We start from the raw sequence: 22,690 nt of genomic DNA, 5'->3' as shown, positions 1-22,690 counted from the left end.
TGCTGGCATTGGGGTGGAACAGATTGCTATTATCATATACCTATATTATCATTAATCTGTATAAATCAACTTATACATGCTGTCAGTCCTTTTATTTACTTTTTTTTTAGTAAATTGTCTGTTTACAGAACCCAATGACTTCTGAGGATGTCTGTTACTTTCTGATGCTTAGGAATATAGTAGTAGTTGTTAGCACATGTGGTCTGACAGACACAACATGAGGATGGATCACCGTTTGTTGTGTTGATATGTTGCCATGACTGCATAACAGTTCAATGTAATATGCTGACTTTTTCTGCACTGTTTCTATATAACTTCCCGTATGTGTGTTGCATACCATGTTATGAGAGTAACATTTACCTGTATCACTGACTGTGGTTGTATATGACAGGCATCTGACATTCTTGTAGTACACATGCTCATTCTGTTTGGCTGTGCATGTAACTGTGGAACACCATTACTATGGCACATTGGTTGTGTGGTCATCCCTTACTTGTTATGATATCCACTGCCATGGGTTAAATCCCACATGTGACCTATACAACTTTTTAATGGATTGTACATGTGATCATGTTGTTACTTCTTGTATATTACATATTCAGACATTTTTTCATGTTTATTCTGCTTATCTATACATAACAGTAATACCAATGAAACTCATTGTTTAGCACAGTTTTGCATTGTAAATGAGAGGTGATATTATCAATTGACATACACTTGTAATGTCATCATATCAATATGTGAGCCTCCATATAAAGTATAACATTTGCATATCACTTTGGCTTGCAGATGTGAATCAGAAGTAGGGAAGACAATTTCTCACACACAGAATGAAATTATAATTGAGGTTTCTCCCTAACATGATTGCAGTCTTCCTTGATGGATGGGCAATACTGTCTGGAGGAATGAAGTGTGAACAGACCTTCCAAACAATCAGTACTTTGGGCAGTCAAAATATATCTATTGAGGCCTGTCAGTGATGTTACACTGGCATGATCCTCAGTGCAGCCTACAGACAACTGCCATGAGAGGGCGAGGAATGCCACTGGAGGTGGAACACCCTTGCCTCCCCAATGAGGTAACAGTGTTACTGGCCTCAGATTGTACCACCAGTGCATATGTTGCCCTCATGCTTAATATTGACAGGTATGGATTCTGATTACATCATAGCTGTGGTCCTGTACTTACTGACTAGTAGTCCCTCAGGTACTTCACCATGTTGGAAAGTAGCCTTCAGACCACTTTTCCTTCATATTGCAGCATCATGGACACTACCAGAGTTTGTCACCATGTTATTAGTAATGAGTGATCTGCTGAGCACACTACCTGACAGCCCTTTCTTTTGATGTACAGTTCTGCATCAGGTACAGCAAGTGTTTTAAATGGAAAGTGGGTGCAGTCTATTGCACCGAGGAAGCAGGGGAAATTGGCTGTAGCACAGAATTGTTGCATGGCAGTTCTTTAATCCATGACTGTTGCTGGGAAGTGGATGCAGTCATCCAACTTGGTGCACATTGCTGCCAGGAAATGCAAGAGAATGTGAATGACAGCTGCCTGGGATACTCCTACGGCATCTGCCTTATGCTGCTGAAATGTTCCAGAGGCCAGTACCTAGACAGATAAAAACTTTTGTTAGCGAGTGTTAAAAGTAAAAAAATAAATAAAATAAAAATAAAAAAGTGTGTGTGTGTGTATATATATATATATATATATATATATATATATATATATATATATATATATATATATACACACACACACATACACACACACACACACAAATGTGAAATGTGAAAGTGATTGAGCAGTGGCAGCAGCAGTTAAGAGATCTGCATACCTCTTGACCTCTTAGCTCAAGATAAAAATTGCAAAGTTACTTGAACAACAGGATTTGTGTTAGCATGCATATTCTGATCCACAACTGTTTTGGGGTGGGGGGGTAAGATTGATGCAGCAGTGGCAGCAGCAGTTAAGAGGTTTACATACCTCTCGACCTCTTAGCTAATGGGGGAAATGTTTCATTTTATGTCTGTAAAGTGCTTGGGCCTACATGGACAAACTAACTACCAAAGGTGTCTTTGGGGGAAATGTTTCATTTGGCATCAGTGAAGTGCTTGTGCATACATGGAGAAACTACTGAAGGTATCATTGTGTGGGAATGTTCCATTTGGTGTCAGAGGAGTGCTTAGGGATACATGGAGAAACTACTGAAGGTATCATTGTGTGGGAATGTTTCATTTGGCATCAGTGAAGTGCTTGTGCATACATGGAGAAACTACTGAGGGGATCATTGGGTGAGAATGTTCCATTTGGTGTCAGAGGAGTGCTTCGGGATACATGTAGAAACTACTGAGGGGATCATTGGGTGAGAATGTTCCATTTGGTGTCAGAGGAGTGCTTCGGGATACATGTAGAAACTACTGAGGGGATCATTGTGTGGGAATGTTCCATTTGGTGTCAGAGAAGTGCTTGTGCATACATGGAGAAACTACTGAAGGTATTGTGTGGGAATGTTCCATTTGGCATCAGTGAAGTGCTTGTGCATACATGGAGAAACTACTGAATGTATCATTGTGTGGGAATGTTCCATTTGGCATCAGTGAAGTGCTTGTGCATACATGGAGAAACTACTGAAGGTATCATTGTGTGGGAATGTTCCATTTGGTGTCAGAGAAGTGCTTGTGCATACATGGAGAAACTACTGAAGGTATCATTGTGTGGGAATGTTCCATTTGGTGTCAGAAAAGTGCTTTGGCAATAATGGAAAAAGTACTGAAAGGAACACTTGGGGAAAAGTTTGATTTGGTGTTCGTGAAGTACTTGTGCAGATACGGACAAACTACTGAAAGGGTCATGGGGAAATGTTTCTTTTGGTGTCAGTAAAAGTGCTTGTACAGACATGGACATCCTACTGAAGTGATCATTGGGGAAAATATTTTACTTGGTGCCAGTGAATGACTTCAGCGATAATGGACCAACTACAGAAGGGCTCATTTGAGGAAATTATTCATTCTGTCATCAATGAAGTCTTTATGCGGACATTTTAGGGGGAAATGTTTAATTTGGTGCCAGTGATATGCTTGTGCAGACACAGAGAACTTACTGGAGGGATTGTTTTGGGGTAGTGTTCCTTTTGGAGTCAGTGAAGTGCATAGACACACATGGAGAAACTACTCAAGGGATCATTAGGGGAAATATCTCATTTGGTGCCAATGAAGTGCTTTTGCAGGCATGGACAAACTATGAAATGGATCACTGGTGGAATATTGCATTTGATATTAGTGAAGTGCTTGGGCCTGCATGGACAAACTACTGAATATGTAGGCATGGACAAACTATGAAATGGATCACTGGTGGAATATTGCATTTGATATTAGTGAAGTGCTTGGGCCTGCTTGGACAAACTACTGAATATGTAGGCATGGACAAACTATGAAATGGATCACTGGTGGAATATTGCATTTGATATTAGTGAAGTGCTTGGGCCTGCATGGACAAACTACTGAATGTGTATTTGCGAGAAGTGATTCATTTGATCTTGGTAAAAGTGCTTGTCCTAAGATCACTGGGGGAAGTGTTCCATTTGATGACAGTTAACTGCTTAAGGAGACATGGACAAACTACTCAAGGGATCATTGTGGGAAGTGTTTCATTTGGTGTCAGTGAAGTGCCTGCATAGGTAAGGGCATACTGCTAAATGGATCACTGCAGGAAATGTTTCATTTGGTATCAATGAAGTGCTAAAGCCTGCTTTAGATCACTTATTGAGTATGCTATACCTGTATCATGGGATTATGAATGAAAACAGTATTTTACTTAGCTTATTCTGGAGGAACAGAATCTTCATATTAGCTACATGCTAATTTATATCTGAAACAGCACAGTTATGAATTAATCAACATTACTGCCTTGCATTACTTATGTCCCCAGTTCAATTCTAAATGGCGGCACTTTATCTGAATCTATACAATCTGCCTGTGAATTTTGATACTGCATTTCCTCCCACATCCAATGACGTGTGGTGAAATTACACTTCTTCACTTGCTCTTACTGTATTGTATGTCCATGTGCCTGGCAGTTCATCGGAACCCTGCATACATCTCAGCCTCTTACAGCAAGAAATCTGGACAAAGCCATAAATAAAAATGGGACAAAGGCCCAAAAATAGGGACTTTTTTTTAAATATTACACTTAGAAAGTTGATAGAATAACAGGTTTTGCATTAGCATTAATTTTCTGAAGGGTATGAATCTGAAACACAAATGTATGTCATTATTTTCTAACTTCAGTCTTTAAGGATTTTGCACTAACTTGCCTAAAAACCACAATTTTATGAAAAACACACCAAAAATATGAGGCAAAAATCTGGACATTCTGTGAAAATCTGTACAGTTGAGAGGTATGGAACTCTGTTCAGGATACGCTTCAAATCTATATGCCTCTGCAATGAGGTGAAGTGGGTGATTGAGAAAATAATGAATGATTTTTGATAGTGTGGCTTGTCTGACTACCTCTCATTACATGAAGCATCACTGCTGGCTTACACTATACTCTTTGTATTTACATGCAACATGATTTGGGAGAGCCTTAGGAAAAGGAAAACTTTCCCCAATGTAAATAAATAGCTAAATAGCTTTAGGTAAACTGTAGGTCATGGTCATTAAGTTACAGGGGGACATTTTTATCCTAGTCACACACTGGATTCATTATCCAGACACTTCTCCAATTCATAGTTTCATAGATGTGTACTAGGCTACTGCCCCTGGAGCCTTTACAAGCCTATCCCATAGGATTACCCCTGGCATTGTGCCACCCAACCTTAGTTCCCAGTGCATCGGTTGAGTAGAGCCACTGGAGTGATCCCAGGGGGTGAATTTTCTATTTCCCATCCACTCATCAAGACTTCTCTTGAAGAAGGCCAGTGAGGTGCTCTCATTAACATGCATGGGAAGTTTATTCCATAACATGGGCAGTCTCTGAGTTAAGAACCTGTCCCTCCAGCATGTTCTGTTGATTGTGGTAATGAGGTGGAGGTCTCTGGAGCATGTGGTGTGGAGGGATTGGGATTTCTTTAGATGTAGAATTTCTAACAGAGCTGGGTCAGACATGGCTTTGTAAGTCAATCAGAGATCACCTCTAAGTACATGATACAAGACAGAGAATAGTTGCAATTTTTTGAGTCTGTCCATATAGGACGAGTGTTTAAGGCATAGGATCCTCTTTGTGAGGTACTTTTGTAGCCTCTCCACTTGTTGCAGGTGTCTAGTGAGGTACATGCCAAATGGAGCATTGTACTTGATGACTGGCCTAATGAGGGAAGAGTAGAGGGAGACAATGACTTCTTTCTTCTTGGATGCAAAATCCTTAGTAATGAGATGTGCCACATAGAAGGACTTTTTGACCACAGTGGCAATGTGGTGGTCAAAAGAGAGGTTGCTGTCAACCTGTGTTCCCATATTTCTTACAACGCCTTCTGTGTTCAGTGCACTATCATCGATGTGGTAATTCATGGGAACCAGGTTTTTCCCAAGGGGATGTCAACACATTTTTGGCATTGAGTTTAAGGCCATGGTTCTGACACCAGTCGTTGGTCTCAGTGAGGCCTTTCTGTAGGATGTCAACATCACTTGGGGAGTTAACAGCTCCCAACCTGCAATCATCTGCAAATGTTGTCAGCCAGAGTCCCTTCGTGTTGGCCTGGACTTCAGAGAAGTAGATACCAAACAGGAAAGGACCCAGGACCGAACCCTGTGGGACTCCACTTGTGACTGGTTGGCAGTCTGACTTGGAATCAGCTACTTTCACACTGTGGGTTCTATTTGTGAGCCAGTTTGCAACCCACCTAGTGATACAGGGGTTGATGCCTAACTTAGTGAGTTTTTCTATGATTACTGAGTGAGGAATGATATCAAAGGCCTTGGCCAGATCAAGGTAGGCTGTATGAACCACCTTGCCTTCATCCACAGCTCTGGTGACTGACAAAAAGAAGTCGACTAGGTTGAGCAGGCATGATCTACCCTTTACAAAACCAAACTGTGTGGGATCCAGAGTTTGGAGATTCTCTATATCCTTGTTTATTAGGTCCATGATGATGCATTCCATAGCTTTGCATATCAGACGCATCAGGCTAATGGGGCGATAGTTCCCAGAGTCTGTAGTTGCTCCTCCTTTGTGGAGAGGGATAACTATAGCAGTGCACTATTTGGTAAAGACAAAACCTGAGGTGAGGCTGTGATTGAACAGGGCATACAGTTGTGGTGCCAGTTCACTCTGTAGTTCATGTAGAACACAGACAGGGATATTGTCAGGTCCCATAGTTCTGTATTCTTGGCCTTAAACATTGTTGCTTTAACTTGTGCAGCAGTAATACTGGGTGCCTGGAAATCTACTGGTATTGTGATTGGGCTTTTGGGGGGTAAAGTTGGCACTGAATCTGTTGGCCAGTATAGTGACAATATCTGTTGGCTTGGTATAGGAGGTACCATTGTGCAGTAGCTTAGAGCAAATCTCGATATTGCCGTGGAGATTCTTTACATAACTATAGAAGGCCTTGTGGTTGTCTTTACTATCTGCTGCAATTCTGTTTTCATAGCTAGCTTTAGAGGATTTGATGAGGGATCTCAACTTTTTGTTGAAGATGATAAGGGAGATTTTCCAGTCTTGGGACTTCACCTTATTCCACATCAGTTTCCTCCTTCTGTTGTAGAGTTTGTTTATGGCAGGGGACCACCGGATTGGCTTGCTTTTTTGGAGGAGAGTGTCTTCGTTCTATTGGGTAAGGTGAGATCCATACATTTGTGTATGTGTTCGTACAGTGCATTAGTGTATGATTTGGTGGTCATGCAACTATTTTCCATTTGCATGGGTGTCATGAAGTTAGCCACCTCTGTTTTTAGGAGCCCTTTGGAGAAGTTTTTCATGGTGGTTACCTTTGCGGGGGGGGGGGTATGGAGGGAAGGATGAGGATTTCCAAGGTGATTAATTTGTGGTCGGATCTAACCAGGGAGGAGTTGACTATTGGTGTACTGTATTGGTGTATGGTCACCCATGTTAGTAATGACCAGGTCAAGGATGCTGCTACCTCTAGTGGTGGTAAGAATGAGCTGGTCCAGGGCATTGGAATTCATGAATTCCAGAAAACGTTGGGCAAGTGTATTGATACATGAGTAGTTTTCCCAGTTAATGGAGGGGTAGTTGAAGTTGCCCAGTATGAGAGTGTTAGGTTGGACACTAATATTCTCCAGAATGCTTAGGAACGTGGAGTGTGAGCCTCGAAACATGGTTGGGAACCTATAGCAGGCTATGACCTGAATCGCTGTCTTAGCCAATGTTACCTGCACCTGAAGTATCTCCGATGTGCTATGTTGGGCTACCAGTCTGGAGGTGTGCGCATCCTTTATGAATATGGAAACACCACCACCTTTGGAACTTCAGTCGAAGTTCTAGGACCAAAAGGTGTGGAATGAGTTATAGCCTGGTAGTGCAGGGGTGCTTTCTGCTGCCTTGAACCAGGTCTGTGTTACAGCACAAATGTCAATGTTCTCCATTTCAAGAAGTGTTTTGAGCAAGTGCATTTTGAGATTTAGACTTCTAGCATTGAGCAGCATGACCCTCAGATTGCATTTGTTTGTAGCTGTTCCAGTGGTAATTTGGTCTTTGGAACACCACCTAAAAAAGTAACTATAAGGGTGGCAAGAGCCTTGGCCAGTATCTGGAAGCCCAGGGGTGACAGATGCAGGTCATCTCTGGCAAAGTATTGAGGTTTGTCAATCATGTCATCCCAGGCAGACAGATACTGGATCCCCTTAGAATGGCACCAGAAACGTAGTCAGTTAGGTGAGCAGTTAGGATAGGAGGAGATGAGATAATAAAGGTGATCTTTAACCAATCTACAGGAAAGTCCCCATGCATCCCCCTTTCTCTCTAATCTAAATAAAACTGTACTTAATGGACTCTCAATTTGTTACAACCACATTGCCAGGTTTGCCACTGGCCTACCTTTTAGAACACATCACTGCATCAACTTTAAACAGCTTGGGTGGCTAGAACTTCCCAGTCTAATCCAATATAACCTTTTGATTATGGCTAATAAAATCCTCTATTATCCAGATACACACCAGCTCTTAAAAATATGACCACCCCCACAACAATCCAAGACTGCTCCAATCCTCAAACAGACTACAAATTAAGACAATTAAAATTAACAATGTAGCCGGTGACTCTCTCTTTGCAAACTCTGCAGGCAAAGCATGGAACCTCCTTCCAGCTAGCATTACTTTGCTTTCCTCCCTATCCCAATTCAAAGCTAAACTCAAACAACATCTGGCACTAAACTGGCTTTGCCACTGCAACAAGCCTGGCTAACTCTCTCCATGAATGTATATAATCTGTTAATCAAATTACTGTTATTTTTCCTCTGACTGTTACCAGGGGTAACTCGAACTTGTGATATTGTCTATTTCATGTCTGCTCATGTCATTTGTAAATATCTCATCTGTAATATGTCTTCTTTGTTATTACTTATCTGTCTACCTTGGTAATATGCCTTCTTTGTTATTACTTATCTGTTTACCTTGGAGCTTTTCTCCCTGGGCCTCCACTGAAATTGGATATTAATCCAGTTGGACTATCCCGGTCAACAAATGTAAAATAAATAAAATAAAATAAAATAAAATAGATGGTATTCCTGTGGAAGTTTGGAAGTTAGAAAGGGAAAAAAAACTGACAAAGATCTGGAATGTTTTGTTTAACAGCATTTTAAGAGGAGGAGAAGTACAAACATCCTGGAAGAAAGTGGTGGCAGCTGTAATACCTAAAGAGGGTAAAGATCCATCAGATCTAACTTCATACTTCATATGTTTCAATACCAAACCATGACTATAAAGTGTTTATGTCTGTAATGGCTAAAAGAATGGCAGAAGTGATGCTGAAAATTGATAGACATGGATCATTGTGGTTTTGTGAAGGGGAGGCAAACTTTTGACAATATTAACAGAGCACTGATGATCCAGAGGGAAGCAGAATGTAAGAAAATACCACTGCTGTTGGTCATGATGCAGAGAAAGCATTTGACACAGTAGGCTGGGACTTAAGGAGCAGAGCAATGGAAGCATTTTCATTCCCTGATAAAATTATAAGGTTGATTAGGAGGATATATGAGGCATCAGAAATGAAAACTACAGTGGGTGGGGGTCCTCTCTGATAATCACTGCTTAAGTAGAGGAACCAGGCAGGGTTGTCCTCTCTCCCCTTTAATATTTGCATTTTACTTAGAACCACTGGCAAAGAAAATAAGGGACTCAGAAATTCAAGGATATAATTGGTAAGATAGTCAAGAAGCTGTGAATTTTGATCAGGACAAAATGAAAGGCAGTGATGCATAACAGAATGGTGATAAAGCTGCAGAAAGTAGCATCAGAAATGAACTGCGAAAATACTGATAAATTATAAAACACACCCAAAACCTCATATTGGAAATATATAACAAAAGGACACTTGATACAGTTAACTGAAGATATTAAAACAAATATCTCATTATCAATATACATCTCATTATCAATATACATCCTTTATACAATACTGGAAAGTTTTTAATTAGAAATGCTTGCACAGAGCATTCTTAACCCCAGACAGAATCTGTAAAATTAGTTCTTCCATAAAAGGAATATGTTGGAGATGTGAGCAAGTATACAATGCAGATTGGAACCACATTTTCTTTCACTGTGTTAAAATTAAGCCATTTTGGAATAGTATTAATAACTTTCTACAAGCTTTATTTAATGAATATTTTACTTAACTAAAGCTCTTGTATTATTAAATGTGAACGACGGTCCTCATTTGAATAGGTCAAACATTTATCTAGTATGGACTATACTTGCAATTTCAAGGAAGTGTATAGCAAGAAGATAGAATACAAACACAATACCAACTTTGGAAGACTTCTACAGTCTACTGAAGACCACAGCATTATTGGAAATTAAAATTAAAGAACTAAGAATTTATCCAAACCCATTTATCAACAACCCTTGGGTAAACGTCTTATCATTGATTGACACTATACAATAATTGATCAGATACTCTGATAATGGATTGGACATACTTCTAAAGTAACCGTATACATTAAGATCTGTTATAGTGTCAGGCTAATGTAAATAGTGCACATAGTTATTTAACATGTTATGTATAAATACTACAGAATTCATTCAAATGTATTTGAAAAATAAAAAAAAAAATTTTGTGGCAGTTCTCTCATTTTGCTGTACAATCTCTGCCAGTACAGAATTTTGGAACCCCAGCCTATAGGACTAATAACTAAACTAATGAAACAACAGTCTGCAGCTCTACTTGGAAATGCAGAACTCAGCATGAAAAAACAATAGTTCAAGTGAAGGTAACAGAAAAAATATATATAATACTTATTTGGAGAACAGTACTACCAGACACAGTATAAAATGCTTTCATTCTTATTTTGAACAAGAAAAGCTGCACAAATTTTTACAATACATAGAGTTAAAGAAACTGACAATGGACAAATCCAGTAATTTAGCAAGATGCAATGCCTGTACTAAAAAATGCATTCAATATAGATTCCAAAGTAGGCAGTAAATAACATGAAATGCAAGGAACAGAGAACCCCATGTACTGTCTGTGAGTTGAATCACACATGCTTTCTACAGAAGTAGCAGCAGGTAATCATGAAGTGCTACTATTTGGGGAAGACAAAAGTCACTGGCAAAGCTAATTAACAGCTCAGAAAAGCCTGAATAGCTCTGCTACTTAATCCTTTCCACAGAAACTAAAAGGCAGGAGAAGGCAGGTCATTAAAACATTTAGAAGATACCTTTCATTGAAAATAACAAGCCACAAGCTAAAATAATGAATGGCTCAACCTAAAAAGGTGCTGTGAGTAGATCAGGAAAAAGACAAGGACTGTGATTAAAAGGCTGAAACTTCCTGTAGGTAACCCTCCCCCTACCCTACACAGACATGTCTCGAGTACGCCCAGAATTACACAATTCTCAAGGTACACAGTGCAGAATGCAAACAAAGAAAAGCTGGGATTGTCCCTTTAAGAGCCCACTCATCTAGGTCCATGGCAACTTCCTCAGTATATTTTTATCTAGAAATTCCATGGACATATGTGCAGCTGCAGTTTGGGCTACTTCTCATACCTTTATTACTTATTACAAAGTATATATAATCTCAAGGGGAAAAAGCAGCCTTTGGCTCAACCATGCCCAGGAATATCGATCCTTAAAGTCCACCCTGGATTTCGGGTAGCAGGGGACTCTGTCCCAACACTTGAGGAATAAATAAAAATTGACAACCTCAGATAAAGAAGTTATGTACTCACCATAACTTTCCATCTGTGTTGTCCATTTTTATTCTTCCTCATCTCCCCTCCCACCAACCCCCAACCATTTAACAAATGATTTCTAGAATAACAAGAGTTTATAAGGACACCTCTGTTTCTGTTGTTGCGCTCTAGATAATGGCTTTCTATAAAAATAAATCTATAGTAATATTTCTTAGTTATTCTAATCTATCAAACAAGATCTGAGGCATGTTAGGGATTGGTGCACTATGGGTAAGGGAGGAGCTCAAGAAGTTTTTGGTTACCACGAGCTATAGTAATGGCCGAGTCATATCTGAAGGTCAGATCTGAACCAACTGTTGAGGAAGAATGAAAATGGACAACACAGATGGAACTTTATGGTAAGAATATAACTTCTTTTTCACACTGTACAGTTGCAGATAAGGGTTATAATTCCTGGTAAGCCAAGATTTAACCCACTTCAGTCTGAGTCCAGTACCTCCCAGTGAACTAATACCAATAGTAACTGAAATTTGAAGAAGATTCTTTCGTGCAGAAAATACACAATATTTTTCAGGTGGGGTTAATGACATGTCTCCAGTACCAGAAAGAAAATCAGTACCAAGCCCACTTTCTTGCATTTGCAATAATGCCAGATGACTCTAGCACACCAAAAACATGATTACTGTTTATCATTAAAGTATGCCACAGCTAATGTAAGTGATTAGTAGCTGTGGCTACAACATTAAGTTTTCAATTTATTTTTATATTTATTTTACATTTGTTTCCCGGGAAAATCCAGCTGGACCAGGTCCATTTTCAGTGGATGCCCAGGGAGAAAAGCTCCACAATTAAGTAAGAAGTTAATACAATGAGAAATATACAAAATGGGAATACAGTAGATTACTTATAAGCAGAGATATTCAATAATTTGTTCACGATAGTTAACAGGAATTGCAGGACTGAAATACAGTTAGATTAATATTTACAAAGGTAGTATAGATAGTTTACAATGTGGCAGGAAACAGCAGTTGATGTTACATAAGTTCAATATACATGCATTTAAATTAATACACATAACACCAATGAAAAATATTTAAAGTTGACTAATAAACTTTTTTACTGGAAATAAGCACTTCACTTAAAAAAAAATCAATAGTATTATACTTCCACAAAGAAATACCAACTTAATACATTTAGACAGACAGATAGCAGCTTATCTAGACCTGTCATCTGAAGATGTACTTGATTTTCTTTCTGGCTCTTACTTGTAAGTTCAAACAGCAGTTGTAGAATTTCACAGACTTTAATTCCTTCAACATGAGATTTGCCCAGGAATACAATCCAATTATACACACTCCGGAAGCAAGGTAGAAAAAAAATAAACTAGCAGCCTCATCCTACTTTCAAAACAAAAATAGAGTCTCAGACTCCATTTTTGTAAGGTTTCCTATCTCCATAGTCTTCTGAAGAGGAAGATCCAAAGGTAATACAGTTTTAACCTGAATGCAAGAAAGAGTAAGCTCTAAGCATTGTAAATGTGTGCAAATTTGTGAAGTTACTTTAGTTGCTCTATGGGTGGCCACAGTGGTGTAGCGGTTAGCATTGCCACCTCACAGCAAAAGGTTCTCCGGTTCGATTCTTGGCTGGAGTGCCTTCTGTGCGGAGTCTGCATGTCCTCCCTGTGGTCGCGTGGGTTTCCTCCAGGTGCTCCGATTTCCTTCCATATCCCAAAGACATGCAGTAGGTGGATTGGACTGTCTAAGTTGGCCCTAGGTGTGAGTGTGTGTGCTTTCTGTGAAAGGTTGGGTGCCGGGATGTCAACTCGACACTGTAAAACTCCACTGCCAATCATGAGAGGACAGATGATCTGCTGTGGTGACCCCTAACTGGGAAAAGAGGAAAGAAGAAGACTTTCACTCTTTAGTTGCTCTGGAGCATTTTCATGGAAAAGTTAGGGACTTCCATTTTAAAGTAGTTATTAGACATTAAATAGGCTAAAGGGTAAAATAAGTTGTGCTTCATTTATGCATAAAAAACAGGCAGAAAGAAGATTAACTTTGCTGGTCAAGCAAGAGAGAGGGAGTTTATTAGAAAGGAAATGTAAGCATAAAGTGTATAAGAAGTACAGAATGTTCTTTTCTCAAGGGAAATATATAATCTTGCCAGCTACAGAATTTTCCTTAATGGAATGTTAAATAAAACACACAAGACAAATCCTGAGACCAAGATTAGGAAAAGTACATAAGGAAAATTACTGGACTGAAGCAATATAATATGTTGTGTTCAGGATAGCAGTCAGTTAAAGTTAGTGAGTTTGTTTGACCTGTTACTTGAGAGAAGATTATAGACACTTGAGCCTGACTACAGAAGACAGGTCAAATAAAGACTGTATTAGTTTATTTTAAAGAAGACAAACAGCAACAAGAGGAAAATCAGTCCCAATGTAGAAAAAAGCAAGTTAAAATATTTGAGAAACAACAATGGGACAACCATGGCAAAGCACAAATATTTAATAAATAAGCAGTAAACAGATAAGCGCTTTCAGAGATGCCTCCTTCACCAGATCAATACATAAAATATAAAATCAATCTACATATAAATACACTTGAAAAAACAATTACATTAATTAAAACCTTTAACCAATTAACATTTCCTAGCCTTTAAAATAGGTTTTAAAGGTATAAAACCATTTTGACCTGGTGGAACATCAGCTCTCAAACCAGCTATCCTGTGGGTTTCTTTAACTTCTGTGGCATCCTTTACATCACCACCTCTAGGTGCAGAAGTGTAAATATCCAAAGTCATAAATTTAAAATCATGCTGTGGAAATTCATGAATGTGTTGAGCTACTGTACTTCTTTACACATTTCTCTGTATATCACCCATATGCTGCAAAATATATTCCTTTAACATTGTATTGGTTTTACCAACATAAAAAGAAGTGCATTCTGAACAGGTTGCTATATAAATCACATTTTAGTAGAACAGCATACATAGTGTGAACACTTGTATATCCTTTTAGTAACAGGATGCTTAAACACATTATCAGTCTTAATATACCTGCATGCCTTACATATTTTACATGGATATGTACCTGATTTGCCACTATATAATTTACCTAGGTTATTCTTATCAAGAGGTCCTGGTCTATAACATAACAGACTCTTTAAGTTACAATTTCTCTTGTAGCTGAAGTTTGGCACATCACCTACTATATTTTTCATCCTGTCATCAGACAGTAATATCTTCCAGTTATTTTGCATTATGTTCTTTATATATTTAAAATCAGTACTAAAAGTAAAGGGTATCCTAATCTTACATATATTTCTCTATCCCTTATTAATTAAATCTTTGGTATTCTTCAAATACCAAGGTTTACCTTTCTCATCGCTCATGGACTTAACCCTTTCTAATGCTTCCCTAACTTCCCTATTTTTGTAACCACGTTCTAACAAATTATTCCAAATTATTCTCTGTTACGAAAACAAAATTGCCACTGTTAGGTACTCTACACAGTGCCACATATAGTAACTACCTAAATGTAACTAACTGTCTCTGTTACATTTATATGATGTAAAAAAATCACTTTCCTTACTGCAAAGTTGGGAAGTTCTCAGAAACAGATTATCCATGACAGTCTTAAAAATATGGTGGGGGTGCATGCTACCCTTATCCAATGGAGCATTTTTCCAGCATGACTTATGGTATAACAGAGTACTTAGTTCAGCATGAGTTTGGGTAATTAACAATTAGATTTTCGTTCTCAGTCCCATTACAGTGTTTCTAGCTAATTACGATACAGTACAGTCTTATCAATTCTTACATTGGCACCCAAACAAGCCTGCTGTCTGGAGAGAGATATATAATTCTAGCAACCCAGCAAGCAGGTACTCTGGGCAATCAAAAAAACAGAGACAGCTGTGGTGTGTAACCCTTTTAAATACAGTTTCCAGTGCAGAATATATTTTCTTAAGTTCACAGTGACTGTTTTTCCAAGTCAATACAGCAGAAGTACTAAGGATATTTCAACAGCACTCCAGAGGCTTTCCAGCTGAGAGGCCCCAGTAAAGGTAATCAACAGTGCTACAGACCACCCTTTCAGTAAAGGTAGTGTTCATTTCCAGACTTGGTCACACTGTGTGTGTTCTATAAAATTTTATGGATTAGCAGTGTTTTGCTCAACTACAGCAGTCTACACAGCATTAGCAAACAGAAACAACTGCAGTAAGCAATCCTTTCAAGTACAGTTTTACTGCAATAACCAGCTTGACTTCAAGGTTTCATTAATAGTTTATAGTGACAGCAACTGTTTCATAACAGACTTTTCAGCAGCATACCAGTGTTTTTCCATAAATAGAGCTGCAAACTCTATACTGAATAAGCTAGAAATTATGGCATGACAGTTTCTCATTGCAGAAAAGACATTTTAGTAAAACAGCATTACTTCATGCAGAAAATGGACATAGCATACGACCTCTAACCAAAGTGCACAGCACCACTGTTTACTTCAGGAAAGCCTCAACCAACTTTAGCAGACCAGTATTAAATCAAAGCAGTGTTCCTTCAAAACATAAAAGGCATGATTTAGTTAACAGCTATCTCCATGAACTTTCAAGTTTCCAGTGTGATGTCACACAGCCAAGAAGCAAGAAAAAAGTTAATTAAGTTACATACGACGTCTCACATTCTTCCAAGACCATAAAGTTATGAAAGACTTTATATGTATTTTTAGTTAACAGCTCAAAAAAGTTTAAATGTATCAGTAAAAGTAATTTCCATACCTGTTGTATAAACATATTAAGTAATACTGCTACAGTTAAAACATCAGTAAATCTTTGGTTTAATTTTAAAAATGTTCTCTTAATGTTAAAGGTTATTAGTTCAAGAATGTTAAATATTGCTAAACATAAAAGGGTTAAATCACAAAAGCAAGTTTATGAGTCAGCTTCTGTTACTACAGATTTAGACTTAATCCTTGTGTAAATGCTTCAGCACATACAATTCAAAATACAATAGTATGTTGCAGTATTAAACATACAAATCTCAACACAGTCAATGCACATAACATGTAGGGAATGTCTCCAGTTCACGTTACTTCATCTGATTTCTTATTTTCAGAATCAAGTGCAATGTTTGCACTGAAGGGAGATAAAAAAATCAGAGTTCAGATTTTAATACAGTAAACTGCAGTATAACTGAAGAACATACTTCAGTGCTAAGTAAAAAATGCATTCCATAGGTATCTGTAAAGATCAGAGCATTAATCTGTCATTGTTTAAGGTTAAAATAAATAATATTTCATTGTTTATAGACAAATCAATTTCAGTTATACATAGATCTTTATTAAAATACACAGTTGCAGTTTTGTCAGAATTTAAAAGGTCAAAGATTATGCCAACTAACAGTTCAAAATGTAGCAGCTCTGTAATAGGTATAAATATGTCATTAGAGTTATACTTCATTGACAAGATTTGTGCAAATGTACAGCTTTTAAAATATTGGTTATGACATGAACATGCAGATTTATGGGTTAAAGACAAAATAAATTCCAGTTCAGCTGGCACAGCTGAAGTACTCAGAAAGACATATTGGGTGTGGCCAGTTAGGAAAAAAAGGGTAGCCGTATACCTCTATGTATTGTAAGGTACAGCAGAACTAACAGTCAGATTAATTAGCAGAATAAAGGATTTGCAGTTACAGTTTGGCATATTCATTTTTTGTATTATTGTTTTGTTTAGCAATCATTAGTTAAGAGTTTTGTATTAAAGTGTTGCAATGTATAAACAATATCATAATATAGACAGAGACAAAATGTTTGCTAGTTTACAGAATGTAAAATTTAAAGTCAATGCTACATTGTAAAAGTGACAACACAGTTAAAAATTCAGATCCTATGTATAAAAGAGTACATTATGTAATCAGTTTGAGACTGTATATGTTTTGTACAGAGATGGCAGTTTGCCAAGCACATTAGCTCAGATTACAGCCAGCCTAGCAAGCTGAATTAACAGTACTATATGTCATAGAGCTTATGACAAAGATCCATTTAATGCATTTACAGTTTTACTATTTAAAAACTTGCAGACAGTAATAATAAATTATTTCAGTATTCAGTACTACTGAAAAGTTAAATGGCGTCAGCTAAAGAAATGGTTATGGTGAGACAGTGGGTGGAGTTTCACTCACAGAACAGTATGTTAATATCTAAGGGGCACGAGACAAAATGAAAAAAGTTTAACAGTTAAAATTATCAGTTTGCCTACAGACTTGCAAGAGTTTATTAGCAGTAAATGTTTATTCCATGCAGAAAAATATAAATAAAGTCAGCACAGTAAGTAATGCTGTCAGTTTATAGTTAAAGCTGCAAATGTTTATTTCATGCAGGAAATGTAAATAAGGTCAGGGCAATAAGCAATGCTATCAGTTTATAATTGTTAAAGATGAAAATGTTATTTTAAGGACCTGATACTAAATACAATCAAGAACTTTAGCTACCAATTCTTGCACAAGAAAAAAAAGGAGGTTTAAAATGCCTAACTGTAAAGAGGACACTTTAATATTAAAGCAGGCCTTCCTTTACCTCATCTGTGACTGAAACAATGCAGAGTAAAATTTGACAAGAGCTGTGGTGCAGAAGTTAACTGTCTGTGTTTCAGTTATTTCTTCAATGTTTGTTAAAAGTTAAAATGTATGAGTTAAAGCAAGTATGTACGTTTCGAAACAGTTATATAATGGTATTAGTTTCAGTTTATGTTTTTATCAATGTTTAATCAATACTAACAATAACAGATTTTAGTTTATTTGTGTTCAGGTAACACTGTCAAAATGTTCGCATGTTTTCAGACAACTGTACAATAGTATTAGTTTTCAGTTTATCTATGTTCAGACAATCAAACAATAGTACTAGCTTTTAGTCTATGTTCAGGTAATAATAACTTGGTTTCAGAATATAACGTACCAGTTTCAGTTATGCTTTTATCTGTGTTAGCACTGGCAAAAGATAGCATTTTAGTTAGTTTCCAGAATATACATAGCTATTTTTAAATGTTCAGTATATGCTAATGTAAATTTCAATCAAGTTTCAAAATATGACATTCATATTCAGTTATGTGTTCAGTATAGTACATTTCAGTCAAATCTCAAAATATAAAAATAATACTCAGTTATTTCACATTATTCAATCATTAGTTTAAAATTAAAGTAATAAAATTACATTACTTAGTCATTAGTTAAGGGTAAAGCGATATACTTATTTGTAACAAGCTTACTATATTATTCAGTTATTAGTTAAGGGCAAAGTGACAGAATTATTTTTTACAGGCTTAATAAAGTTATTTAAATAATAGGTAGTAATAGTTATTCAGTATACTTAAGGTATAACATGGTAGGCTTAATTTGCTAATTAATTTACAAATTACAGTACACTTTACATAATTAGTACACTTTACATACATATTGTGCATTAGTCAGAAATTAAAAAGACACTAACAGAATGCAAAGGTACAGACTTAAAATACAGAAAGTATAGGTTTTAGTAAATTATTATAGCTCATAAATATTCATAAACATTACAAAAAGGTAAGTAGCATTATAGAGAAAAATTAAATAAAAATGTATAGACACAAGTTAACACAGAATATTGTAATTATGCTTCAAGACCACTTATAAAGTTATCTTTTTAGTGTAGATTTCAATTAGTCTTCAGAAAATAGCCATCATGCTTAATAGGTTATACAATATGCGGCAGAAAAAAAAGCTGCTAAGGAGGGGGATTCCTCTATATCCAATGCAGTATAACAAAGGTGAGCCAAGTGGTTAAGGCAGAAGTGGCAAAAATCCAATACATGCAGGGGGATGTTGATAAAAGGGCACAATGCGAAGTTGCCAGTCCAATCCAGGGATTAAGGCTGTATGTGTACAAAACAGATAAGGGGCACATTTGCTCTACATACCAAAATAATTGGTTAAGCATTTAATCAAGTACAACCATCGGCTACTAGGTCGTGTAGGTTTTCAGAAAATTTGGCCTATCATGAAATATGTTTTGAAATACTCAGCTGAAAAACTATGTAAAAAATTTCAGGAGGAGTGTATAATATGTCTGCAGACTGACCCTATGTTAAAAAAAACTCAGTTACAGAGAGTGTCATTTTCAGAGAAAGTAAGGCAAAGTATACAAATAGATTTTGCAGGACCTCTTCCTCCAGTAAAAATGCTGTGTTCTTGGCTTTGGAGAGTGTGTTTTTTACCTGTGCAGCTGTGATTACGGGAACTTTGCATTCTTTTGGTATAAAGATGGGCCGTTTAGGGGATGGGGGGGTAAAGTTTCATTGAATCTATCTGCCAGGATGTTGGCAATATCAGTTGGTTCTGTATATTTAGTGCCATTGTGCTGTAACTCAGAGCAGATCTTTGTGTTGCCATACTGATTCTTGACATAGCTATAGAATGCTTTGTGGTTGTCTTTAGACTTATTAGAATCAGTGTAGAGTACTGTAAGGCAAGTAAAAGATATATGCACTTTTCCCCACTCTAGTCATATCCTGGAGTTAGTATATATAGTTAGGGGGGTGTGGGGAGCACAGTCCCCCACATTGTGGGGTGTGGGGTGCATAGCCCCCCACCTTGTTTGTTTTATATTGCATTTTACTAAAATCATCAGAACAATACATTTTATGCAATAGACATGCATAGTTACAACACCAATGACTAACTCTCACCAGAAGACAATATGTACTCAAACTAAGTGGGGGTTAGACCCCCCATATCCCTTAACTGTATATACTAACTCCAGGATCAACTACAGTGAAGAAAAGGGCATATACCTTTTACTTGCCTTACAGTACTCTACACAGTGCCATATATATACTAACTGCAGATTCAGTGAAATGAGTTTTCAGTAATTTGAGTTTTCAGCAAAGTGGTTGGGGTGAAATGAGATTAAACAAAACAAAGCAGACCCATATATATATATATATATATATATATATATATATATACACATGGCATAACCATAATTTTATTATAATCTTGTTTTCATTTTGAATTTTATCACCAGAATCACTCATAGAAACCATTAAAAGTGTCTTGTTTTCATTTTGAATTTTATCACCAAAATCACTCATAGAAACCATTAAAAGTGGGATAAAATACCATTTTGTCTTTTTAGAGAGACTTCTTCAAATATCACATTTAAATTTACTGGGGTATCCCTATTGTATAACATGATTAAAACCAGCACATTCCTGCAAAAAATTAGTAAAACAAGATATCATTTTGCAAACTACACTAGTTGCCCTTTTACCATCATTTTTTTCCTGACTTCTTGATTTTTTTATTTTTGGTTCTTAAAATTTGCACAGAACAGCTAATTATTTACATAAATACCTTTAAAAAATATACACGTTGATGTTATGGCATCTGTCCTAGTGTTTATACTATGCTATCAGGCTACAGACTATTAACAAGCTTAGCCAGGCCCCTAATCATTTGACCAAGTTTTCAGAAACTCAAAATTCATATGGTCAAGACCATATGATCGAGTTTTTGAAAACTCAAAGCTTTTGAATAGAGATCACAGTACAGGGAGGATTGGGAAATGTACCCTTTTCCTCACTGTAGTGCAATCTCAGAGTTGGTGTATATATAATTTACAGGGGTGCCTGCCCCCCCTGCAAAAATGTAAAAAAATTTATATTTTTTGTGGTTTTTTTTTTAGTGTTTGAGTTTTCAGAAACTCAAGCATATGACTTTTGAGTTTCTGAAAATTCAATCATCTGACATAGCCAGCTTAGCCATTAACCAACAGTCGGAATCAAACTCTGTACCTTGCATCTGTGAGGCAAAGACCTTAACCATTATGCCAAACCCTTCCTGCATACTATTAATCTTTGTCTTTTAGTAGAAATGTTCAAATGTTTTAGTTCAAATGCTTAATGCCATATCCTATGCTTTAGCACCTTGTTTATTATGGCACAAAAGGCAGAATAATGTGGCACCATGCTTGTGGACCATAGTTTTTAATTTTACTATTTGTAATGCTTTTAAATGAACCATAAAATTGAATCATAGATCATAGATGCAGATTTCACAATATATGTGACACATGGAGTTTCATCCCTTTTAGTTCAACATAACACAACATATTTTTAATGTATAGTAAGTAAACAGCTAAAAACAATACAGGTCTGTAAGAAGAATGAAGAGGATGCTTATTTTAACAAAATTATATCAGTTTTCTTTACTTCATTGGGCAGCAACCGGTATACCATACTTTTGAAGCATTATCATTGCATATGTTCCATATGTAAGATAGTGTAGTACAAAAAGTGATTGGTAATGTTTCTTATGTCCCTGTGGGTTTTCAGTAAGCATAAGCACTATAAGAGGACACTATGACCTTGTTTCAGGTGACAGAATCTACATTATTTATCATCTTTTCTGTATGAATTATACCTTAGGCCAAGACATTCACAGTATGTGGATGCACGAATACTGATCTGAATGTTTCCAAGTTTTTATCACACTGAGCTCCAGTTTTGCAGGGATTCTGTTCTTGTTCCTGGAAAACTATAACTTCTTTTAGGTATATATAAAACAGTAACAATACTGAGTATTAACTACATAGTGTACTCTGTTTCAGATTTTTTTTATCATCAACAAGTCAGTAAACATGCAATGATATTTTCCATTAGGAATGCTTTCGTATCCTAGTAACTTTGGCAACATTCTGTCACTATATTCCAGATTTTTTTCTGATAATGTAAGTGAGTCATTCTATTTTAAAATACACGTTACATACCTTGATGGTATCTTTTCTTTGTTACAGGTGGACATAAGTTCTATGCCACAGATAACTTGGATTCAAATAGTTTAATCGATGCTTTTCTTGGAATATCTTCTGAAAGTCCCAGTACTTTAAATCAGAGTATCCAGGTCTGTGTAAATGTGTAGACAATTTGTTGTATTTGTTTGTTTGAATAGCTCAGCTAAACAGGGCAAACTAAATGTACCTTTTCTTTTCCAGCTAATAAGCAATAGCCTTAACATCAAAACAAAAGAATGGCTTAATGACACAGTGCCCATAGATAAATCCATTGGAAATAATACCTTCTTTGTAGTTACATGGCAGACTTCTGAACCAGCTATCTATTTGCAAACCCCAAGTGGAAGAACCTACACTACTGCAAACTTTGCTAAAGATGCAGTTTTAAAAACAGCACGTCTTCAGATACCTGGAACTGCAGAGGTACATATACCATTTACTTGATGCACTCATTTCCTGTTCTGTTGCTTTTTGTTGTTGTTTTTTTCCCAATAACCAATACTAAACAATTTCATTGGAAGAATAATGTACTGAGATATGTAAACAAC

General features: G+C 36.8%; 1 pseudogene; it reads left to right on the top strand.

Moving 5' to 3' along the window:
• Positions 1–22,690, top strand: part of LOC122814278 — a 519,638-nt pseudogene that overhangs the window by 408,939 nt on the left and 88,009 nt on the right.

This window comes from Protopterus annectens, chromosome 10.part0, assembly GCF_019279795.1.
Source record: "Protopterus annectens isolate FY-2018-M chromosome 10.part0, PAN1.0, whole genome shotgun sequence".
NCBI lineage: Eukaryota > Metazoa > Chordata > Ceratodontiformes > Protopteridae > Protopterus > Protopterus annectens.
This window is presented reverse-complemented; position numbering and strand designations above follow the sequence as displayed.